General features: G+C 48.3%; 1 non-coding gene across 1 annotated transcript; it reads right to left on the bottom strand.

Annotated features, from left to right (window-relative positions):
- Positions 1-13179: 13179 nt before the first annotated feature.
- Positions 13180-13286, bottom strand: LOC136630943 (U6 spliceosomal RNA). Its single transcript, XR_010792949.1, has one exon. It is a non-coding gene; the product is annotated as a U6 spliceosomal RNA (small nuclear RNA).
- Positions 13287-26385: the final 13099 nt, after the last annotated feature.

Here is a 26385-nt window from a genome sequence, read left to right as displayed (position 1 = left end):
TGTCTAGGTTTAAAGTGTAGCCCGAGAGTTTACCGATTTTCTTGACATCTTGCAATATAGGTGTTAGTGTTTCCCTTGGGTTGTTTATCACCAATAAGAGGTCGTCTGCAAATGCTTCAACTTTTATCTTGGTGCCCCCGCAGGTCGCCCCTGTAAAGAGTGTCGCTTGTGTCAAGTATCTGAGTAGTGGGTCTATTGATAGATTAAATAACAATGGTGAGAGAGGGCACCCTTGTCTGGCTCCTCTAAATAGATCTATATTGGGGGTGTTAAGGCCGTTGACTGTGAGGGTCGTAGTGGCGTTCATTTGCGTCTTGTCTATGTAATTCGCAAAGATCTGTCCAAAGCCTCTTTTTTCCAGTATTATGTTTAAGAATGGCCAGGCCATCTTATCGAAGGCTTTTTCTGCGTCCAGACTCAATAACATCGTAGTCTGGCCCTCGGGGTTTTGTGCTGCGACCGTCGCCACTATGGCGGCTCTGATGTTCTTTAGAGCACTCCTACCCTGTGTAAAACCTTTCTGTGCTGGGTCTAGTATGGATGGGAGGATTAGCTGGAGTCTGTTGGCTAGTGTCTTGGACAGAAATTTGTAATCACAGTTTAGCAGTGCTATTGGTCTGTAGGATCTTGGGTCTGTCAGGTCCTTGTCTGGTTTGGGGAGCAATATCGTTCTCGATGTTCCAAAGTCTTCTGTCTGTGTGTTGTTTGTGTATATTGTTTTGTAGAGTTGGGTCAGGACTGGTACAATATCTACTATCAATATTTTATAGTATTCTGTCGAAAATCCGTCGGGGCCCGGTGTTTTTCCCCCTTGTGCTGTTGTGATCACCTCTCGTACCTCCTCCTCTTGTATGTCGGCGTCTAGTAGGGATTTTTGCTCTTCTGTTAGTTTTGGTAGGTTCACGGATTCTAAGAAGTTATTTATGTCTTGTACGTTTGTTGGTTCCGCCCTGTATAGATTTTCGAAATATTCGTGTAGTATTTGAGCCACCTCTTCTTGTTTTGTTGTGAGGTTATCCCCTTTAAAATGTCTTAAGGTCAGTATTGGCTTGTGTGATTGTCTTTGTTTGGTCAAGTTGGCTAGCAATCGTCCCGTTTTGTTACCCCACCTGTAAAATGTGTTTTTTGTTAGTTGGTTTTGCCAATGTGCGTGGGTGTGTACAAACGTATTTAGTAAGTGTTTTGCTGTGAGAAGGGTTTGGTATGAGTTGTCGTTGTGGGAGTTCGTATGTTCTTTTTGTGCTTCTAGGAGGGAGTGGTGTAATGCCTCAAATTCCGGAATATGTATATATATATATAGTCACACACAGTCAATAACATCCCACCTAGGAGTACATATACACACTCATTGTAAGTAGCATCCCTGCTCTAGAAGCAGTATACACAAACATACACTCATTGTCGTAACATCCTTCCCCTATAAGGAATATATAGAAAGAGAAAAAAAAAGAGAAAAAAGGGGGGGTCAGCACTACCCATTGGAAATATATCCCAATAGAAATGTATAGGTGCACGCTAAACCATGGCTGCAACATACAGTAGAGGCAGAAACCAAAATTGGCAACAGCACGCAAAATAAATTCACTATCAGAGGTATACAAACCTATAATCTAACCACATTAAATAATGCAAGGTTCTTAGTATATAATTTGATCAAATTACATTGGCCCATCTACCAACGTCCAGGTGACCAAGCTCTCAGATGGGTCCTAACATTAATACCAGGTGGATATCTTAACCTGGGAAAGCTGAGTTCCTACCTCTCAAATTGCTCCTCTCTTGGGACTAAGCCTACAAATAAAACCAGGGAGGGTAGGATACCATATAGATGTTCCAATAGGAGGGACAGGAGGTAAATGGGCGGCAGGTGGCCTCTACTGTATGTTGCAGCCATACTGCCTCTACTGTATGTTGCAGCAATGGTTTAACGTGCACCTATACATTTCTATTGGGATATATTTCCAATGGGTAGTGCTGACCCCCCCTTTTTTCTCTTTCTATACAAATATTGTGAAGCTTTGGCTGCCTTCACTGGCTCGTGCACACCTGCTGCCCATTACTGTTCCTGACAGTGGCCTCATTCGAATTATGTGGTGCACAGTGGCCTCAGTAGTAAAAGTGTCCTCTACAGAGGCCTCAGTGGAAATAGTGACTCCCATAGTGGCCTCAGTAGTAATAGTGATTCCCACAGTGGCCTCAGTAGTAATAGTGTCCCCCACAGTGGCCTCAGTAGTAAAAGTGTCCCACACAGTGGACTCAATAATAATAGTGTCCCAAACAGTGGCCCCAGTAGTAATAGAGATCACACAGTGGCCTCAGTAGTAATAATGTCCTCCATAGTGGCCCCAGTAGTAATAGAGACCCCCACAGTGGCCTCAGTTGTAATGCCAACCCCGACAGTGGCCTCAGTAGTAATAGTGTTCCCCATAGTGGCCTTAATAGTAATAGTGTTCCCCACCTTGGCCTCAGTAGTGATAGAGTCCCACACTGTGGCCTCAGTAGTAATAGTGTTCCCACAAAGGCCTCTGTAATAATAGTGTAGCCTACAGTAGCCCTTAGTAGTAATAGTGTCCCCCACCTTGGCCTCAGTATTAAAACTGACACCACAGTGGCCTCGGTAGTAGTGCTGTCCCCCACATCATCCCCAGTAGTAATAGTGCCTCCCACAGTATCCTCAGTAGAAGTAGTGACTCCCACAGTGGTCAACGTAGTAATAGTTTCCTTCACAGTGGCCTCAAAAGTAACAGTGACCACCACAGTGACCTCAGTAGTAATACTGTCCCCCACTGTGACATCAGTAGTAATACTTCCCGCCCACAGTGGCCTCAGTAGTAATAGTGTCCCCCACAGTGGCCTCAGTAGTAAAAGTGTCCCCCACAGTGGCCTCAATAGTAATAGTGTCCCAAACAGTGGCGCCAGTAGTAATAGAGATCACACAGTGGCCTCAGTAGTAATAGTGTCCCGCTCAGAGGCTTCAGTAGCAACAGTGTCCCACAGTGGCCCCAGTAGTAATAGTGTCCCCCACAGTGGCCCCAGTAGTAAAAGTGTCCCCCACAGTGGCCTCAGTAGTAAAAGTGTCCCCCACAGTGGCCCCAGTAGTAATAGAGATCACACAGTGGCCTCAGTAGTAATAATGTCCTCCATAGTGGTCCCAGTAGTAATAGAGACCCCCACAGTGGCCTCAGTTGTAATGCCAACCCCGACAGTGGCCTCAGTAGTAATAGTGTTCCCCATAGTGGCCTTAATAGTAATAGTGTTCCCCACCTTGGCCTCAGTAGTGATAGAGTCCCACACTGTGGCCTCAGTAGTAATAGTGTTCTCACAAAGGCCTCTGTAATAATAGTGTAGCCTACAGTAGCCCTTAGTAGTAATAGTGTCCCCCACCTTGGCCTCAGTATTAAAACTGACACCACAGTGGCCTCGGTAGTAGTGCTGTCCCCCACATCATCCCCAGTAGTAATAGTGCCTCCCACAGTATCCTCAGTAGAAGTAGTGACTCCCACAGTGGTCAACGTAGTAATAGTTTCCTTCACAGTGGCCTCAAAAGTAACAGTAACCCCCCACAGTGACCTCAGTAGTTCTTATTGTCCTCCACAGTGGCCTCAGTACTAATAGTGTCTCCCACAGTGGGCTTAGTAGTTATAGTGACCCCCAGTAGCCTTCAGTTGTAATAGTGTTTGTCATAGTGTTCCCCACAGTGGCCCCAGTAATAATACCGTCCCCCACAGTGGCCCCAGTAGTAATATTGTTCCGCACAGTAGCCCCACTAGTAATAGTGGCCCTAGCATTAATATTGATCCACACAGTTGCCTCGGTAGTAATAGTATCTCCCACAATGACCCTTAGCTTTAATAGTGTTCCCCACAGTGGCCCTTAGTACTAATAGTGTCCCCCACAGTGGCCCTCAGTAGTAATACTATCCTCCCAAATGTCCTCAGTAGTAATGCTGACCCCCTACCGTGGCCTCAGTATAATGCTGACCCCAACAGTGGCTTCAGTAGTAATAGTGACTGCCACAGTGGCCTCAGTAGTGTAATTTACTGCTACAGGGGCCTTAGTAGTAATGCTGACCCCCATAGTGGCACTTCGTAGTAATAGTGTTCCTCACATTGGCCCTCAGTATTAAAAGTCTCCCCCACACTGGCTCTTAGTAGTAAGATTGTCCCCAACAATGGCCTCAGTAGTAATGCTGACTCCAACATTTGCCTCCCTAGTAATGCTGACTGACACAGTGGCCTCAGTAGTAATAGTAACCGCCATAGTGGCCTCAATAGTAATAGTGATCTCCACATTGGCCCTTAGTAGTAATAGTGTCTTCCACAGTTGCACTTAGTGATAATAGTGTCCCCCACAGTGGCCTCAGTAATAGTAGTGACTCCCACAGTGGCCCTCAGTAGTAATGCTGACCCCAACAATGAACCTCAGTAGTAATAGTGTTCTCCACAGTTGTCTTAGTAGTAATAGTGTCCCCCACAGTGTCCTCAGTAGCAATAGTGTCCCCTACAGTGGCCCTAGTAGTAATAGTGTCCCACACAGAGGCCTCAGTAGTAATAGTGACCCCCATAGTGGCCTCAGTACTAATGCTGACCAACACAGTGGCCTTAGTAGTAATTCTGACCCCTGCAGTGGCCTCATTAATAATAATGACCTCCACAGTGGCCCTCAGTTGTAATAGTGACCCCCACAGTGGCCCTCAGTAATAATAGTGACCCCCACAGTGACTTCAGTAGTGCTGCTGCACCCCACAGTGCCCTTGGCAATAATTGTGTCCCCCACAGTGACATTGGTAATAATAGTGACCATCACTGTGACTTCAGTAGTAATAGTGACCCACACAGTGGCCTCAGTACTAATACTATTACAACTGGAGCTCATATAAGGGACACTATTACTAATAGTCTCTCCTATATCAGCCCCAATAGTAACAGTGAACCCCATGGTAGCCCCAGTAGTAATAGAGCCCCCCATATACTTACCTTCTCCTTGTCTTCTGAGCGCCACTGCTCCTTTTCTCAGTGCTGCAGCTGGCGGAAGTATGTGTGCCTAAACTAGGGTGAAGAGGTCGGGGGGGGGGGGGGAGGAAGATCCCGGATGCACACGTTGCTATCAGTGGGAGCATCCGGCCACGGTGCAGCAAAAGTGATAACTAGCCGGTAAGCTGGTAAGCCCTGACCAGTAATGACTATAATGGTGACCAGACGTCCCGAAAGCAGGACAAATGGCTGTCCCGCTGGGGTCGCGACGGAAAGCAGAACCTGCCAGTCTAAGGGCTTTTACCCACTAGCATTTTTTAACGCTGCGATATCGCTGCGTTTTTTTTTACTGCATATTTCAATGGGAATTTTTAATGTTAAAATCGCATCACACAAAAATCGCAGGTTTGCGCTTCTGCAATTTTTGTGTGATGCGATTTTAACAGTAGAAAGTCCCATTGACTTTTGTAGTAAAAAAACACAGCGATATCGCAGCGTTAAAAAAACGCTAGTGAGTAAAAGCCCTAAAGCGGGCCGTCTGGTCACCTTACCTAAATGCACATGTACGACATCCACTGGATCCAGTTGCATGGGGTAGATGAAAGTCAATGGCAATCTTTCTCCATCCCGCAGAACTGAATGCAGTGGTGGACCACCATGTGCCGCGTTCCATCACAGACGCGTTTCGGCCACATTGTAACAATTTTAAAGGATCTGCATTAGAGATGAGCGAGCACCAAAATGCTCGGGTGCTCGTTACTCGGGACGAAATTATCGCGATGCTCGAGGGTTCGTTTCAAGTAACGAACCCCATTGAAGTCAATGGGCGACTCGAGCATTTTTGTATTTCGCCGATGCTAGCTAAGGTTTTCATGTGTGAAAATCTGGGCAATTCAAGAAAGTGATGGGAACGACACAGCAACGGATAGGGCAGGCGAGGGGCTACATGTTGGGCTGCATCTCAAGTTCACAGGTCCCACTATTAAGCCACAATACCGGCAAGAGTGGGCCCCCCCCTCCCAACAACTTTTACTTCTGAAAAGCCCTCATTAGCAATGCATACCTTAGCTAAGCACCACACTACCTCCAACAAAGCACAATCACTGCCTGCATGACACTCCGCTGCCACTTCTCCTGGGTTACATGCTGCCCAACCCCCCCCCCGCACGACCCAGTGTCCACAGCGCACACAAAAGTGTCCCTGCGCAGCCTTCAGCTGCCCTCATGCCACACCACCCTCATGTCTATTTATAAGTGCGTCTGCCATGACGAGGAACCGCAGGCACACACTGCAGAGGGTTGGCACGGCTAGGCAGCAACCCTCTTTAAAAGCTGTGGGGCGATAGCCCACAATGCTGTACAGAAGCAATGAGAAATATAATCCTGTGCCACCGCCATCAGGAGCTGCACACGTGGGCATAGCAATGGGGAACCTATGTGCCACACACTATTCATTCTGTCAAGGTGTCTGCATGCCCCAGTCAGACCGCGGTTTTTAATTCATAGACACAGGCAGGTACAACTCCCTATTGTGAAGTCCCTGTGGACCGACAGCATGGGTGGCTCCCTGGAACCCACCGGCGGTACATAAAAATATCCCATTGCATTGCCCAACACAGCTGAGGTAGTAATGTTGTGCTTAATGCAGGTGGGTTTCGGCCCACACTGCATGCCCCAGTCTGACTGGTAATATATACCTTAACAGTAACCTCATTGGTGGTAATGTGGTGGTGACTGCGGACCTGGTAGCGCGGTTTTATGTAGTTGGTTTTCGGAATGTGGCCAGGATTAAGTGGGCTGTCGCGGGGGGAAGGTGGTGCTCTCTTGTGTCGTTAAAGGTGAAATTCTTGGACTGCCACCAGACGGACCAATGCAAAGGTATTTGCCAAGAATGTTTTCATTGTTGGAGGAGGAGGGGGATGTTTTGGAGGCACTATGTGTCCTCTACACGTGTCCGTGGTTATATGCACCTTAACAGTAACAGGGTTGGTGGGAAATGGCCTCGCCGCCATCATGTCTTTGTGAAGCCTCTGTTTCCACACCCCAGTGACATACCATTAGCAGCGGTATAGGCAGAGCCCACAATTATTAACATTTCAGTGGTAGCATTAGGGACAGGCCCCACTAACATATCACTAGCAGCAGTATAGGGGGAGCGCAGTCTTAGTTCCATTGCAGTAATAGTAGCACTCAAGACAGGCCCCAGTAACAATTCCCATTGCAGCAGTTTAGGGAGATAACAGTCTCTTTCACATTTCAGTAGCTGCAGTATAGACATTTATGTAGCTAAAATGTAGGCCAACCCCACACACCTTTCTGTACCATGAGTGCAGGCAAAGAACATAGAAATTACTATGATTACACTGTAGGTGAGGGCCCCAAAAAATTGGTGTACCAACAGTACTAATGTACCTCAGAAAAAATTGGCCATGCCCAACCAAGATGGCAGGTGAAACCCATTAATCGCTTTGGTTAATGTGGCTTAAGTGGTAACTAGGCCTGGAGGCAGCCCAGTTGAACGAAAAATTGGTTCAAGTTAAAGTTTCAACGCTTTTAAGAGCATTTAAACGTATAAAAATTGTTTAGAAAAATTATATGAGTGAGCCTTGTGGCCCTAAGAAAAATTGCCCGTTCGGCGTGATTACGTCAGGTTTCAGGAGGAGGAGCAGGAGGAGGAGGAGGAATATTATACACAGATTGATGAAGCAGAAATGTCCCCGTTTTGGATGGTGAGAGAGAACGATGCTTCCATCCGCGGGTGCAGCCTACGTATTGCTTAGGTATCGCTGCTGTCCGCTGGTGGAGAAGAGAAGTCTGGGGAAATCCAGGCTTTGTTCATCTTGATGAGTGTAAGCCTGTCGGCACTGTCGGTTGACAGGTGGGTACGCTTATCCGTGGTGATTCCCCCAGCCACACTAAACACACTCTCTGACAAGACGCTAGCCGCAGGACAAGCAAGCACCTCCAGGGCATACAGCGCGAGTTCAGGCCACGTGTCCAGCTTCAACACCCAGTAGTTGTAGGGGGCAGAGGCGTCACCGAGGACGGTGCTGCAATCGGCTACATACTCCCTCACCATCCTTTTACAGTGCTCCCGCCAACTCAGCCTTGACTGGGGACCGGTGACACAGTCTTGCTGGGGAGCCATAAAGCTGGCAAAGGCCTTGGAGAATGTTCCCCTGCCTGCGCTGTACATGCTGCCTGATCTCTGCGCCTCCCCTGCTACCTGGCCCTCGGAACTGCGCCTTCTGCCACTAGCGCTGTCGGATGGGAAGTTTACCATCAGTTTGTCCACCAGCGCCCTGTGGTATAGCATCATTCTCGAACCCCTTTCCTCTTCGGGAATGAGAGTGCAAAGGCTCTCCTTATACCGTGGATCGAGCAGTGTGTACACCCAGTAATCCGTAGTGGCCAGAATGCGTGTAACACGAGGGTCACGAGAAAGGCATCCTAACATGAAGTCAGCCATGTGTGCCAGGGTACCTGTACGCAACACATGGCTGTCCTCACTCGGAAGATCACTTTCAGGATCCTCCTCCTCCTCCTCTGGCCATACACGCTGAAAGGATGACAGGCAAGCAGCATCTGTCTCCTCAGCAGTGGGCCAAGCTGTCTCTTCCCCCTCCTCCTCATGCTCCTCCCCCTCCTCCTCAACGCGCTGAGATATAGACATGAGGTTGCTCTGACTATCCAGCGACATACTGTCTTCCCCCGCCTCCGTTTCTGATTCCAAAGCATCTGCCTTTATGCTTTGCAGGGAACTTCTCAAGATGCATAGCAGAGGAATGGTGACGCTAATGATTGCAGCATCGCCGCTCACCATCTGGGTAGACTCCTCAAATTTTCCAAGAACCTGGCAGATGGCTGCCAACCAGGCCCACTCTTCTGTAAATAATTGAGGAGGCTGACTCACACTGCGCCGCGCAAGTTGGAGTTGGTATTCCACTATAGCTCTACGCTGCTCATAGAGTCTGGCCAACATGTGGAGCGTAGAGTTCCACTGTGTGGGCACGTCGCACAGCAGTCGGTGCACTGGCAGATTAAACCGATGTTGCAGGGTCCGCAGGGTGGCAGCGTGCGTGTGGGATTTGCGGAAATGTGCGCAGAGCTGGCGCACCTTTCCGAGCAGGTATGACAAGTGGGGGTAGCTTTTCAGAAAGCGCTGAACCACCAAATTAAACACATGGGCCAGGCATGGCACGTGCGTGAGGCTGCCGAGCTGCAGAGCCGCCACAAGGTTACGGCCGTTGTCACACATGACCATGCCCGGTTGGAGGCTCAGCGGCGCAAGCCAGCAGTCGGTCTGCTCTGTCAGACCCTGCAGCAGTTCGTGGGCCGTGTGCCTCTTATCTCCTAAGCTGAGTAGTTTCAACACGGCCTGCTGACGCTTGCCCACCGCTGTGCTGCCACGCCGCGTGACACCGACTGCTGGCGACGTGCTGCTGCTGCTGACACATCTTGATTGCGAGACAGAGGTTGCGTAGGAGGAGGAGGAGGGTGGTTTAGTGGAGGAAGCATACACCCCCGCAGATACCACCACCGAGCTGGGGCACGCAATTCGGGGGGTGGGTAGGACGTGAGCGGTCCCAGGCTCTGACTCTGTCCCAGCCTCCACTAAATTCACCCAATGTGCCGTCAGGGAGATATAGTGGCCCTGCCCGCCTGTGCTTGTCCACGTGTCTGTTGATAAGTGGACTTTGGCAGTAACCGCGTTGGTGAGGGCACGTACAATGTTGCGGGAGACGTGGTCGTGCAGGCCTGGGACGGCACATCGGGAAAAGTAGTGGCGACTGGGAACCGAGTAGCGCGGGGCCGCCGCCGCCATCATGCTTTTGAAAGCCTCCGTTTCCACAAGCCTATACGGCAGCATCTCTAGGCTGATCAATTTTGCAATGTGCACGTTTAACGCTTGAGCGTGCGGGTGCGTGGCGTCGTACTTGCGCTTGCGCTCAAACTGTGGTGCTAGCGACGTCTGCACGCTGCGCTGAGAGACCTTGCTGGATGGGGCCGAGGACAGCGGAGGTGAGGGTGTGGGTGCAGGCCAGGAGACGGTAGTGCCTGTGTCCTCAGAGGGGGGTTGGATCTCAGTGGCAGGTTGGGGCACAGGGGGAGAGGCAGTGGTGCAAACCGGAGGCGGTGAACGGGCATCGTCCCACCTTGTGGGGTGCTTGGCCATCATATGCCTGCGCATGCTGTTGGTGGTGCCTCCCCAGCTGATCTAGGCGCGACAAAGGTTGCACACCACTGTTCGTCGGTCGTCAGGCGTCTCTGTGAAAAACTGCCACACCGTAGAGCACCTTGACCTCTGCAGGGTGGCATGGCGCGAGGGGGCGCTTTGGGAACCAGTTGGTGGATTATTCGGTCTGGCCCTGCCTCTACCCCTGGACACCGCACTGCCTCTTGCAACCTGCCCTGCTGCTGCCCGTGCCTCCCCCTCTGAAGACCTGTCCTGTGTAGGCGTTGCACACCAGGTGGGGTCAGTCACCTCATCGTCCTGCTGCTCTTCCTCCGAATCCTCTGTGCGCTCCTCCCTCAGACTTACTGCCCTTACTACTACCTCACTGCAAGACAACTGTGTCTCATCGTCATCGTCCTCCTCACCCACTGAAAGGTCTTGAGACAGTTGCCGGAAGTCCCCAGCCTCTTCCCCCGGACCCCGGGAACTTTCGAATGGTTGGGCATCAGTGACGATAAATTCCTCAGCTTGGAGAGGAACCACTGCTGCCCAATCTGAGCAGGGGCCCGAGAACAGTTCCTGGGAGTCTGCCCGCTCCTGAGCATGTGTCATTGTAGTGGAGTGAGGAGGCTGGGAGGAAGGAGGAGTAGCAGCCAGAGGATTTGGATTTGCAGCACTGGACGGCGCAGAACTGTGGGTGGATGATAGCTTGCTCGAAGCACTTTCTGCCATCCACGACAGGACCTGCTCACACTGCTCATTTTCTAATAAAGGTCTCCCGCGTGGACCCATTAATTGGGCGATGAATGTGGGGACGCCAGAAACGTGCCTCTATCCTAATCGCACAGCAGTCGGCTGCGATACACCTTGATCAGGAGCTCCCCTGTGCCCACACTCTCACTTGGGCCTACGCGTCCTCGGCCACGTCCACGTCCTCTAGGCTTACCCCTACCCCTCAGCATGCTGTATTACCAGTGATTTCCCAGGCAGGAAATAAATTGGCGCAAGCCTGCAGGACAAATACAATTTTTCCCTTTTTGGGAAACGGAGGGCCCACTGACTATATTCAATCAGATAAGATATGTGTTGCACAGAAATGCAGTTATATGAAGTGCAGCAGAGCGGAGACTTTTCACAGGCAGCAAATAAATTGGCGCAAGCCTGCAGGACAAATACAATTTTTCCCTTTTTGGGAAACGGAGGGCCCACTGACTATATTCAATCAGATAAGATATGTGTTGCACAGAAATGCAGTTATATGAAGTGCAGCACAGCGGTTACTTTTCCCTGGCAGCAAATAAATTGGCGCAAGACTGCAGGACAAATACAATTTTTCCCTTTTTGGGAAACGGAGGGCCCACTGACTATATTCAATCAGATAAGATATGTGTTGCACAGAAATGCAGTTATATGAAGTGCAGCAGAGCAGTTACTTTTCCCAGGCAGCAAATAAATTGGCGCAAGACTGCAGGACAAATACAATTTTTCCCTTTTTGGGAAACGGAGGGCCCACTGACTATATTCAATCAGATAAGATATGTGTTGCACAGCAATGCAGTTATATGAAGTGCAGCAGAGCAGTTTCTTTTCCCAGGCAGGAAATAAATTGGCGCAAGACTGCAGGACAAATACAATTTTTCCCTTTTTTGGAAACGGAGGGCCCACTGACTATATTCAATCAATAATATATGTCTTCTGGCCCTGCCTACACAATTCTCTCCCTGTAGTATTACTGCAAGGCGCAATGCTCTGCAGACTGCCGATTTTGAAAAAAAAAAAATTTGTGCAACACTGCTAACAGCAGCCTGCACAGTACTGCACACGGATAGATGTGGCCCTGAGAAGGACCGTTGGGGTTCTTGAAGCCTACACTCACTCCTAACACTCTCCCTACAGCAGCACCAGCAGCAGCACTTTCCCTCAGCTAACTCACAAGGCATCTGAGGTGAGCCGCGGGAGGGGCCGACTTTTATACTCGGGTGACACCTGATCTCCCCAGCCACTCACAGCAGGGGGGTGATATAGGGCTTGAACGTCACAGGGGGAAGTTGTAATGCCTTCCCTGTCTTTCAATTGGCCAGAAAAGCGCGCTAACGTCTCAGAGAGGAAACTGAAAGTAACCCGAACATCGCGTGGTGCTCGTTAAGAGTAACGAGCATCCCGAACACCCTAATATTCGCACGAATATCAAGCTCAGACGAGTATGTTCGCTCATCTCTAATCTGCATCTTGGATTATAACAGTTCTTTGTCAGCGAAGGGTAAATTCACATCTGCGCTCGGGAATCCGTTATGGGAGCAGAAAACGGAATCCCCGGGATGAACGGATCTGTCATAACTGTGCCGACCGGACCCCGCTGACTGTAATGGGGTCCGCCCGCTTCCTGCACCCATCATGCTTTTATATTATGTGCTTGTGCAACTTTTTCATCCGGCATCTCACGCTCGATCTGCGCCGGAGCCGCCAACGCGGGTGAGTAGGGCCTGAGCCGCAGTGGAGCTGCCCCCTCTGCCAGGCGCCAAACATGCCAGCTTACAGACAGTTAGGGGTCTCAGCTTCCCATTACCGGCTAGATGAGAGTGACATAAACTGAACCGCCGCGGGGGGCTTCACACGGACGGAATATTCTGCAGCAGTGTTGTGGGATTCGCTGTCCTGGCATTCCGCACATCTAAGGGCGGCTTCACGTGGGTGTAATTGGCAGCGTGCCGCCTGCAGGAGATGGTTGCCCCTCGCACAGCAAGCATGCAGTGACATTTCGTTCTCGCTGTGTGTAAGCGTGCGTAATGCCCACCAAGATAGAACATGCTGCGATCTTTATTGAGCACGTATTTGGCCCAATATGTGTGAGTGGCAACATGGCCGCCCGTGGCAGACCGGTACAAAACTCGTGTAATACGCTGTAACCGCACGTTCTGGTGAGTGTTCCAGCGGAGGACGTATTCTGCCGCCCGGCTGTTAAGTATTCTGTCACGCAGGACGTTTCTGGACATCACTGAAGATCCAAAAAGGAAACAAGAGAACAAGTTGTAAAATATGGAACGCTTCACGAATTTGCGTGTCATCCTTGCGCAGGGGCCATGCTAATCTTCTCTGTATCGTTCCAATTTTAGTATATGTGCTGCCGAAGAGAGCACGATCCTGCAGTGGGCGCTGGTGGTATATAAGGTCCATAAGGTAGAGAACTGTAAGGTCATAGTGAGGTCGGTCACAATGTCGGTCTGGCTCGGTAGTTTGTGCCTCTTTATGGGATTCTCAGTCACATCTGACATCTTTTTGTCAGAAAATTCACTTTTAATTCCAAGAACACGGAGCGCGGCGCCTCCCGCAGTGCATCATGGGAGCTAGAATTATGCAAATGTTTCTGACGTTATAAGAAAGCGCCTCCCAGCCTGGTGAAGCGCTGTGACTTGCGGTGGACCGCTGAGCGCCCCCTGTTGTCCGCGCTGCCGCCCGGGCTTCATCTTCTAATATATACTCCATCAATATGAGATTGTTGGTTTGGGGTCTCCATACGGAGGGGCTTATTCTAGTGGGGTCTTCACCATCCCCTCCGTCCGCAGCGCCTCGCACTTCATCCTGCCGGCCCCCAGTCATGGCGCTTGTTGTGCCGCCATCTTCACCGCGTTCTGTGGACAGGCCTCAGATTATGGCGCTCTGGATGGAAGCCCCCCAGGGGTCAGTAAGAGCGGCCCTCGGGGGTCTGCAGACCAATGCGGACTGAGGAGGAGGGGGACCCCGCGGATGGGTGGTCTTCAGTCACTCGGACTATGAAAGATAATGTACCAAGTGGTCAGAACCCACAGGAACATCTCCCCCCCCACACACAGAGGGAGTATATATATATATATATATATATATATAGTCACTGTCAGTAACATCCTCCCCCCCCCCACACACACACAGAGGGAGTGTATATATATATATGTCACTGTCAGTAACATCCTGCCCCCCCCCCACACACACACAGAGGGAGTGTATATATATATATATATATATATATATATATATATATATGTCACTGTCAGCAACATCCTCCCCCCCACACACACACAGAGGGAGTGTATATATATATATATATATATGTCACTGTCAGTAACATCCTCCCCCCCCACACACACACACAGAGGGAGTGTATATATATATATATATATATATATGTCACTGTCAGTAACATCCTCCCCCCCCCACACACACACAGAGGGAGTGTATATATATATATAGTCACTGTCAGTAACATCCTCCCCCCCCACACACACACACAGAGGGAGTGTATATATATATATATGTCACTGTCAGTAACATCCTGCCCCCCACACACACACACAGAGGGAGTGTATATATATATATATGTCACTGTCAGCAACATCCTCCCCCCACACACACACAGAGGGAGTGTGTATATATATATATATATATATATATGTCACTGTCAGTAACATCCTCCCCCCCCCCACACACACACAGAGGGAGTGTATATATATATATATATATATATATATATATATATATATATGTCACTGTCAGTAACATCCTCCCCCCCCCCACACAGAGGGAGTGTATATATGTATATATATATATATATATATATATATATATATATATATATATATATATATATATATATATATATATGTCACTGTCAGTAACATCCTCCCCCCCCCCCACACACACACAGAGGGAGTGTATATATATATATATATATATATATATATATATATATGTCACTGTCAGTAACATCCCCCCCCCCCAACACACAGAGGGAGTGTATATATATATATATATGTCACTGTCAGTAACACCCCACCCCCCAGAGGGAAGATATATGTATACGGTCACTGCAGTAACATCCCCCCCTCCCTCCATCCTTCAGGAGGATATATATATATTTGTATACAGTCACTGTCAGTCCCCCTCTATCCTTCAGGAGGAGATATGCACACACATTGTCAGTAACATGCCTCCCCTAGAAGGAGTATATATATATATATATATATATATATATATATATAGTACATATAGATATATCCACTCATCAGTAGCATCCATCCTATAGAAGGAATATGTATATATATATATATAGTCACACACAGTCAGTAACATCCCACCTAGGAGTACATATACACACTCATTGTAAGTAGCATCCCTTCTCTAGAAGCAGTATACACAAACATACACTCATTGTCGTAACATCCTTCCCCTATAAGGAATATATATATATATACGCTGTCAGTAACATCCCTCCCCTAGAAGGAGTGTATGTGTGTGTGTATATATATATATAAATATATATATATATATATATATATATATATATGTATACATACACTAGCTGATATACCCGGCTTCGCCCGAGTTAATTTGGTACTGGTGTTTATCTGGTGTTCACACGGAAAATCTTATGAAGTCGTGGTTACTTTAGAGATACTGAGGAAAAACATATGTTCACCATTTTGCATGGTTCTTTGCGTTACCCAGGAAACACCACGTGGAGGTAACCATGTGACGTTTCCTTCATATAAAATGACATCAGGAAGTGAGAGAATTAGATTCCGTACATAAAATTTGGATGCTAATTCTTTTGCGCTTAGAATTAAATAATCGAGTTGGGACCCATTAGCTTTTCCTATTTATGACATATTCAATGCCCGTGCCAAATTTTAAGTTTCTATGACACCGGAAAGTGAGAGATTTAGAGTATGTACGTAAAATTTTGACGCCAATTCTTTTGCGCATAGAATTGAATAATCGAGTTCGGACCGAATTACTTTTCCTATTTTAGAGATAATCTATGCTTGTGCCAAATTTCATGTTTCTAGGACATCGGGAAGTTGGAGAACGTTTGGCGAGTCAGTCAGTGAGTGAGTCAGTGAGGGCTTTCGTGTTTATATATATATATATATATACACATACATACACACACACATTGTCATTCCTCCCCTAGAAGGCCGACAGCGCCGCTAGCAAGCACACCGCTTGGAGTGCATCAGGGAGCTTACACATCAGAAGGACGACAGCGAAGAAAGCGGCTAGCCGAGACAGGAGCCCAGCCAATCAGCAGCTGTGGGCATACCCTATACCTCCCCCAGGACAATCCCAGTGGCTTTAGCATTTTTCTCCCCCTGTCCCCCTGCACATACAGGACCTCCAAAACACCTTTGGAGTTGTGTCACCCCCAGGCATCCTGTTGTCCTATCCATCCGAACTGATTAAGGGGCTCGTCCCACGAAACGCGTTTTCAATTGCTGTTTTTTTATTTTGTGAAATAATAAAAAAGAAGTGCTTTCACCATCACCTGTTGGACCTTTATCTTCATCTTCTAGTAGCTTAGAGGGTTGCGCCTCCATACCAGTATTTTTCTATATCCTTTTTGCTACACTCACGCCCACCCTGGTGGAGCATCATCTCGTTGGCAGCACCTCCACCATTCAAAATACTCAATCATTGGAAACACTTTGTACTCCAGAAATATTCCACCACCCTCACTGGGTCTTGCTCCACCCTCCTTTTTCATCTCTTTTACTCAGTAGTAATAATGTTCTCCATAGTGGCCCCAGTATTAATAGAGACCCCTACAGTGGTCTCAGAAGTAATAGTGTCCCCCGCAGTGGCTTCAGAAGTAACAGTCACCACCACAGTTACCTTAGTAGTAATACTGTCCCCCACAGAAGCCTCAGTAGTAATGGTGTCCCCCACAGTGGCCTCAGTAGTAATGGTGTCCCCCACAGTGGCCTCAGTAGTAACAGTGACTCCCACACTGGCCTCAGTAGTAATAGTGTCCTCCACAGTGGCTTCAGTACTAATAGTGTCCCCCGGAGTGGCCCTAGTAGTAATAGTGTCCTCCACAGTGGTCTCAGAAATAACAGTGACCGCCACAGTGTCCTCAAAAGTATTACTGTTCCTGACAGTGGCATCATTCGAATAGTGTGGTGCACAGTGGCCTCAGTAGTAAAAGTGTCCTCTACAGAGGCCTCAGTGGAAATAGTGACTCCCATAGTGGCCTCAGTAGTAATAGTGATTCCCACAGTGGCCTCAGTAGTAATAGTGTCCCCCACAGTGGCCTCAGTAGTAAAAGTGTCCCACACAGTGGCCTCAATAATAATAGTGTCCCAAACAGTGGCCCCAGTAGTAATAGAGATCACACAGTGGCCTCAGTAGTAATAATGTCCTCCATACTGGCCCCAGTAGTAATAGAGACCCCCACAGTGGCCTCAGTTGTAATGCCAACCCCGACAGTGGCCTCAGTAGTAATAGTGTTCCCCATAGTGGCCTTAATAGTAATAGTGTTCCCCACCTTGGCCTCAGTAGTGATAGAGTCCCACACTGTGGCCTCAGTAGTAATAGTGTTCCCACAAAGGCCTCTGTAGTAATAGTGTAGCCTACAGTAGCCCTTAGTAGTAATAGTGTCCCCCACCTTGGCCTCAGTATTAAAACTGACACCACAGTGGCCTCGGTAGTAGTGCTGTCCCTCACATCATCCCCAGTAGTAATAGTGCCTCCCACAGTATCCTCAGTAGAAGTAGTGACTCCCACAGTGGTCAACGTAGTAATAGTTTCCTTCACAGTGGCCTCAAAAGTAACAGTGACCACCACAGTGACCTCAGTAGTAATACTGTCCCCCACTGTGACATCAGTAGTAATACTTCCCCCCCACAGTGGCCTCAGTAGTAACAGTGACTCTCACAGTGGCCTCAGTAGTAATAGTGTCCCCCACAGTGGCCTCAGTAGTAAAAGTGTCCCCCACAGTGGCCTCAATAGTAATAGTGTCCCAAACAGTGGCCCCAGTAGTAATAGAGATCACACAGTGGCCTCAGTAGTAATAGTGTCCCGCTCAGAGGCTTCAGTAGCAACAGTGTCCCACAGTGGCCCCAGTAGTAATAGTGTCCCCCACAGTGGCCCCAGTAGTAAGTCTCCCCCACAGTGGCCTCAGTAGTAAAAGTCTCCCCCACAGTGGCCTCAATAGTAATAGTGTCCCAAACAGTGGCCCCAGTAGTAACAGAGATCACACAGTGGCCTCAGTAGTAATAATGTCCTCCATAGTGGTCCCAGTAGTAATAGAGACCCCCACAGTGGCCTCAGTTGTAATGCCAACCCCGACAGTGGCCTCAGTAGTAATAGTGTTCCCCATAGTGGCCTTAATAGTAATAGTGTTCCCCACCTTGGCCTCAGTAGTGATAGAGTCCCACACTGTGGCCTCAGTAGTAATAGTGTTCTCACAAAGGCCTCTGTAATAATAGTGTAGCCTACAGTAGCCCTTAGTAGTAATAGTGTCCCCCACCTTGGCCTCAGTATTAAAACTGACACCACAGTGGCTTCGGTAGTAGTGCTGTCCCCCACATCATCCCCAGTAGTAATAGTGCCTCCCACAGTATCCTCAGTAGAAGTAGTGACTCCCACAGTGGTCAACGTAGTAATAGTTTCCTTCACAGTGGCCTCAAAAGTAACAGTAACCCCCACAGTGACCTCAGTAGTTCTTATTGTCCTCCACAGTGGCCTCAGTACTAATAGTGTCTCCCACAGTGGGCTTAGTAGTTATAGTGACCCCCAGTAGCCTTCAGTTGTAATAGTGTTTGTCATAGTGTTCCCCACAGTGGCCCCAGTAATAATACCGTCCCCCACAGTGGCCCCAGTAGTAATATTGTTCCGCACAGTAGCCCCACTAGTAATAGTGGCCCTAGCATTAATATTGACCCCCACAGTTGCCTCAGTAGTAATAGTATCTCCCACAATGACCCTTAGCTTTAATAGTGTTCCCCACAGTGGCCCTTAGTACTAATAGTGTCCCCCACAGTGGCTCTCAGTAGTAATACTATCCTCCCAAATGTCCTCAGTAGTAATGCTGACCCCCTACCGTGGCCTCAATATAATGCTGACCCCAACAGTGGCTTCAGTAGTAATAGTGACTGCCACAGTGGCCTCAGTAGTGTAATTTACTGCCACAGGGGCCTTAGTAGTAATGCTGACCCCCATAGTGGCACTTCGTAGTAATAGTGTTCCCCACATTGGCCCTCAGAATTAAAAGTGTCCCCCACACTGGCTCTTAGTAGTAAGATTGTCCCCAACAATGGCCTCAGTAGTAATGCTGACTCCAACATTTGCCTCCCTAGTAATGCTGACCGACACAGTGGCCTCAGTAGTAATAGTAACTGCCACAGTGGCCTCAATAGTAATAGTGATCTCCACATTGGCCCTTAGTAGTAATAGTGATCACCACAGTAGCCCTTAGTAGTAATAGTGTCTTCCACAGTTTCACTTAGTGGTAATAGTGTCCCCCACTGTGGCCTCAGTAATAGTAGTGACTCCCACAGTGGCCCTCAGTACTAATGCTGACCCCAACAATGGACCTCAGTAGTAATAGTTTTCTCCACAGTTGTCTTAGTAGTAATAGTGTCCCCCACAGTGGCCTCAGTAGCAATAGTGTCCCCCACAGTGGCCTCAGTAGTAATAGTGTCCCCTACAGTGGCCCTAGTAGTAATAGTGTCCCACACAGAGGCCTCAGTAGTAATAGTGACCCCCATAGTCGCCTCAGTACTAATGTTGACCTCCACAGTGGCCTTAGTAGTAATTCTGACCCCTGCAGTGGCCTCATTAGTAATAATGACCTCCACAGTGGCTCCAGTAGTAATAGTGTCGCCCACAGTGGCCTTAGTTGTATTATTGACTCCCACAGTTGCCTCAGTAGTAATAGTGCCCCCCACAGTGGCCTCAGTAGTTCTTATTGTCCCCCACAGTGGCCTCAGTACTAATAGTGTCTCCCACAGTGGGCTTAGTAGACCCCCAGTAGCCTTCAGTTGTAATAGTGTTTGTCATAGTGTTCCCCGCAGTGGCCCCAGTAATAATACCGTCCCCCACAGTGGCCCCAGTAGTAATATTGTTCCGCACAGTAGCCCCACTAGTAATAGTGGCCCTAGCATTAATATTGACCCCCACAGTTGCCTCAGTAGTAATAGTATCTCCCACAATGACCCTTAGCTTTAATAGTGTTCCCCACAGTGGCCCTTAGTACTAATAGTGTCCCCCACAGTGGCTCTCAGTAGTAATACTATCCTCCCAAATGTCCTCAGTAATAATGCTGACCCCCTACCGTGGCCTCAGTATAATGCTGACCCCAACAGTGGCTTCAGTAGTAATAGTGACTGCCACAGTGGCCTCAGTAGTGTAATTTACTGCCACAGGGGCCTTAGTAGTAATGCTGACCCCCATAGTGGCACTTCGTAGTAATAGTGTTCCCCACATTGGCCCTCAGAATTAAAAGTGTCCCCCACACTGGCTCTTAGTAGTAAGATTGTCCCCAACAATGGCCTCAGTAGTAATGCTGACTCCAACATTTGCCTCCCTAGTAATGCTGACCGACACAGTGGCCTCAGTAGTAATAGTAACTGCCACAGTGGCCTCATTAGTAATAGTGATCTCCACATTGGCCCTTAGTAGTAATAGTGATCACCACAGTAGCCCTTAGTAGTAATAGTGTCTTCCACAGTTTCACTTAGTGGTAATAGTGTCCCCCACAGTTGCCTCAGTAATAGTAGTGACTCCCACAGTGGCCCTCAGTAGTAATGCTGACCCCAACAATGGACCTCAGTAGTAATGCTGACCCCAACAATGGACCTCAGTAGTAATAGTGTTCTCCACAGTTGTCTTAGTAGTAATAGTGTCCCCCACAGTGGCCTCAGTAGCAATAGTGTCCCCCACAGTGGCCTCAGTAGTAATAGTGTCCCCTACAGTGGCCCTAGTAGTAATAGTGTCCCACACAGAGGCCTCAGTAGTAATAGTGACCCCCATAGTGGCCTCAGTACTAATGCTGACCAAAACAGTGGCCTTAGTAGTAATTCTGACCCCTGCAGTGGCCTCATTAGTAATAATGACCCCCACAGTGGCCCTCAGTAATAATAGTGACCCCCACAGTGACTTCAGTAGTGCTGCTGCACCCCACAGTGCCCTTGGCAATAATTGTGTCCCCCACAGTGACATTGGTAGTAATAGTGACCACCACAGTGATATCGGTAGTAATAGTGACCATCACTGTGACCTCAGTAGTAATAGTGACCCACACAGTGGCCTCAGTACTAATACTATTACAACTGGAGCTCATATAGGGGACACTATTACTAATAGTCTCTCCTATATCAGCCCCAATAGTAACAGTGAACCCCATGGTAGCCCCAGTAGTAATAGAGCCCCCCATATACTTACCTTCTCCTTGTCTTCTGAGCGCCACTGCTCCTTTTCTCAGTGCTGCAGCTGGTGGAAGTATATGTGCCTAAACTAGGGCGAAGAGGTAGGTGGAGGAGGAAGATCCCGGATGCACACGTTGCTATCAGTGGGAGCATCCGGCCACGGTGCAGCAAAAGTGATAACCAGCCGGTAAGCTGGTAAGCCCTGACCAGTAATGACTATAATGGTGACCAGACGTCCCGAAAGCAGGACAAATGGCTGTCCCGCTAGGGTCGCGACGGAAAGCAGAACCTACCAGTCTAAGGGCTTTTACCCACTAGCATTTTTTAACGCTGCGATATCGCTGCGTTTTTTTTACTGCATATTTCAATGGGAATTTCTAATGTTAAAATCGCATCACAGAAAAATCGCAGGTTTGCGCTTCTGCAATTTTTGTGTGATGCGATTTTAACAGTAGAAAGTCCCATTGACTTTTGTAGTAAAAAAAAAAGCGATATCGCAGCGTTAAAAAAACGCTAGTAAGTAAAAGCCCTAAAGCGGGCCGTCTGGTCACCTTACCTAAATGCACATGTACGACATCCGCTGGATCCAGTTGAATGGGGTAGATGAAAGTCAATGGCAATCTTTCTCCATCCCGCAGAACTGAATGCAGTGGTGGACCCCCATGTGCCGCGTTCCATCACAGACGCGTTTCAGCCACATTGTAACAATTTTAAAGGATCTGCATCTTGGATTATAACAGTTCTTTGTCAGCGAAGGGTAAATTCACATCTGCGCTCAGGACTCCGTTATGGGAGCTGGAAAACGGAATCCCCGGGATGAACGGATCCATCATAACAGAACCAATCTGTGCTGACCGGACCCCGCCGACTGTAATGGGGTCCGCCCGCTTCCTGCACCCATCATGCATTTATATTATGTGCTTGTGCAACTTTTTCATCCGGTATCTCACGCTCGATCTGCGCCGGAGCCGCCAACGCGGGTGAGTAGGGCCTGAGCCGCAGCGCCAAACATGCCAGCTTACAGCCAGTTAGGGGTCTCAGCTTTCCATTACCAGCTAGATGAGAGTGACATAAACTGAGCCGCCGCGGGGGCTTTACACGGACGGAATATTCCGCAGCAGCGTTGTGGGATTCGCTGTCCTGGCATTCTGCACATCTAAGGGCGGCTTCACGTGGGTGTAATTGGCAGCGTGCCGCCTGCAGGAGATGGTTGCTCCTCGCACAGCAAGCATGCAGTGACATTTCGTTCTCGCTGTGTGTAAGCGTGCGTAATGCCCACCAAGATAGAACATGCTGCGATCTTTATTGAGCACGTATTTGGCGCAATATGTGGGATTAATACAATAAAAATGAACACCCTTCCCAGATTCCTTTACTTATTCCAGACCTTACCGATACAGATACCTAAAACCTTTTTTACGCGAATTAGAAGAGCACTGGTCAAATTTGTATGGAATGGAGCAAGGCCCAGAGTGAGCTACAAAATCCTAACCCAAAAAAAAGAAGCTGGGGGTACAGGCCTCCCAGACCTTGCAAAATATCATAGGGCGACAATAGGCAAATGCATATTAGATTTAATGCTCAGAAGAACCACCAAGCGGTGGGTTGAGCTCGAACAAGACTCAGCCCCCTTCAATGCGCAGGGCTTATTTTGGCTTAAAAGTAGCCTTGGGCGACAGTCTTCCCGCTATTGGGGACCATCCTGAAACAGTGGGACGGCTTTGCAGCAAAAACAGGACTGATATCGATACCAGGCCCCTGGACACCCCTAGTGGGAAACCCGGACTTCCCACTGGGCGCACGGGGCTTACCCCTGCTGGACAGGCTTGAGACACCGGTCCCCAGAATCAAAGACGTAACGACAACAGATGGAATCAAACCATTGGAGGCACTACTGGGGGAGGGAAATCAGGTAGCCGGTGCGTGGTTCCAACACCTTCAGCTAAACCACTTCATACGAGCTCAGGGCCAGTTCTCGGAGGTGACCTGCCAGCCCACCCCCTTTGAAGAGATGTACGCTACATCATCTGATCGAAGAGGGGAGATCTCCACGGTTTATGGCATTTTGGTGGCCGGGGATGCACCAGACGGTGGGTTGGGCTACGGGGGGAAGTGGGAGAGGGAGCTGAGCCAGCATCTAGAAGACAGTGACTGGGCCAAATCTTATATCATGACCCACAAGATGTCTGTTTCAGGCAGGCACCACGAACTAAACTACAAAATCTTGTCCAGATGGTACCGTACCCCGGCACGCCTGGCCAAGATGTACACCAATGTCAGCAGCAACTGCTGGAGATGCCTCAATGACTTAGGGTCAATGATCCACATTTGGTGGTCCTGCCCTCTGGTGTCCCCTCTGTGGAGGGAGGTCAATGCCCTATACAATGCCCTCACTATGGCAGAGATCTCATTTTCTCCAGAGATGGCCCTCCTCTCCATCATCCCAGGACCAGCCGCCTCAATCAAAAAAGGGGCCCTCAAATTCTTCCTTTTAGCTACGAGGCAGGTGATACCGCAACTGTGGAACACAACGGAGACCCCTTCATGCTTAAGGTGGGTAAAAGCTTTGGACGATATTAAATACATGGAGGAACTAAGGGCGAGGGACGAAGCTAAATTTTCCAACTATTACGCCACCTGGGCAACATGGATAAGCTTCCGTTTCTCGGACAAATTTAATCAATGGTTAACTAGTGGAGTGGCGCCGACCTGAATACAACAATCAGGGAACTTCACCCCCGATGACAGCCTTAAGTGGGTGACAGTTGCCGTGCAGACCTAACCACCCCATACCCTTCCCCTCCAGAGCCTTCAGCGGCTCCCCCCCCCATGAACCCCCCCTCCTTCTACCCTAAGACTTTTCTCGCCCCTCCCCCTTCTCCTTTTTCTTTCTTTCTCAGTGAAAGACTGAGAATTAACAAGCAAATAGCACGTTATTGATAAAATTTAGTAAGAGTTATGCAAGATTGTTTATACAGTTAAAACAAGTTAATTCAAGAAAAGTGAAATGTAAACTGAAGAACTACGAGAGACTCTGTACGTAAATACTGTTTATTTGATATTTGGCTTTGAAAGGTGAAACCTCAATAAAACATATATTAAACATAAATACGACATTACATTGATCCCAATCCAAATAGAATAAATAGTACAATGCACACAAAGATCAACATATAGTCCACTACACATAGAAAGAGAAAAGATGGACCAAAAGATGAGGGGGAAAGAAATATTGGGAACATAAGATCACTGGAGCAATTAACACATTCAGAATGCAGATCGCAACAACGTATCACCAGTGAGAATTCAAGAAAAAATGAGGGAAAGCAAGCAAGTTTAACAAATTATGATAATGTTTAGACATATAAAATCCAATATTCAATAAGGCAAAACTGGATCCTTTGGCTCACTTAGTGGGAACGGTGGAGCAGAGGGAAGCAGTCAAATCCCTAAGGATAAGACAAGGTGAAGACTCAGGTGGCTTTTAATTAGGAATGGTTTTGTAATGTGAAGTTAAGATGAGGTGAACAAGTTTTTTTATGTAAACAAAATGCATTCTCCAGTTATTTTGATGGAATGAGCTATATCGTTTAAATAAAGCAGGAAGACATTTATTCACAGAACCCGTGTTCCCGAAGTATTTTGTTTATGCACTGTGTGAGCCACTGGGACTGAGTGGGAGAGGGTGTGAATATACTCCTGCGAACAGAAAAATAAGGAAAGAGCAAGCAGAAGCTGCAGAAAGGTGAGGTCTGTTTTTCTTATTGATGTCCCCCAAGGTGGCCTCAGTAGTAATAGCATCCCCCACAGTGGCCCTAATGGTAATTGTATCTCGCACAGTGGCTCCAGTTGTAATAGCGACCCCCAGAGTCGCCTCAGTAGTAACAGTGTACCCCACAGTATTCCCAGTAGTAATAGTGACCCCCCAAAGTGGCCTCAGTTGCAATAGTGTTCCCTACAGTGGACTCATTACTAACAGTGTCCCCCACAGTGACTTCAGTAATAATGGTGTACCCCACAATGGCCCTAGTAGTAATAGTGTTCTTCACAGTTGCCCTCAGTAGTAACAGTGTTCCCCACACTGGCTTCAGTAGTAATAGTGTCCCCCACAGTGGCCTCAGCAGTAATAGTGTCCCCCACAGTGACTTTGGTAGTAATATTGTCTCCTAAATCGACACCAGATGTAATTTTGACCCCACAGTGGCCTCAGTAGTAATAGTGGCCCCAGAGTGGCCCCAGTTGTAATAGTGTCCCGCATAGTGGTCCCAGTAGTAATAATGTTCCCCACAGTGGCCTCAGTATTAATAGTGTCCCCCACATTGGCCTCAGTAGTATTACTGTCCCCCACAGTGGCTTCAGTAGTGATAGTGCTCCCCACAGTGGCCCTTAGTGGTCATAGTTTTCCCCACAGTGGCCCTTAGTAGTAATAGTGTCCCCAACAGGGGCCCTCATAGTAATAGTTTCACCCACAGTGGCCTCAGTAGTAATATTGTCCCCCACAGTGATTTTAGAAGTAATAGTGTCTGGTATATCGGCCCCAGTAGTAATAGTGACCACCACAGTGGCCTCAGTAGTAACAGTGTCCTCTACAATGGCCTCGGTAGTAATGCGCACCCCCACAGTGGCCTCATTAGTTATAGTGTTCCACACAGTGGCCCTTAGTAGTAATAGTGCCCCCCTCAGTGGCCTCAGTAGCATAGTGTCCTCTAAAGTGTCCTCAGTAGTAACAGTGTCCTCCATGATTCCGTTAGTAGAAACAGTAACCCCCACAGTGGCCTTAGTAGTAATAGTGTTCCCCACAGTGGCCCTTAGTAGGAATAGTGTCCCCCACAGTGGGCTTAGTAGTAATTGTGTCTTGAACAGTGGCTCCAGTAGTAATAGTGACCCCCACAGTGGCCTGAGTAGTAACAGTGTACCCCACAGTATTCCCAGTAGTAATAGTGACCCCCAAAGATGCCTCAGTAGTAATACGGTTACTCACAGTGGACTCATTACTAATAGTGTCCCCCACAGTGGCTCCAGTAATAACGGTGTCCCCCACAGTGGCCTCAGTAGTAAT

Source organism: Eleutherodactylus coqui, chromosome 5 (genome assembly GCF_035609145.1).
Source record: "Eleutherodactylus coqui strain aEleCoq1 chromosome 5, aEleCoq1.hap1, whole genome shotgun sequence".
NCBI classification, from domain to species: Eukaryota; Metazoa; Chordata; class Amphibia; order Anura; family Eleutherodactylidae; genus Eleutherodactylus; species Eleutherodactylus coqui.
Note: the sequence above shows the minus strand (reverse complement) of the source record. Positions and strands in the feature narration are given on the sequence as shown.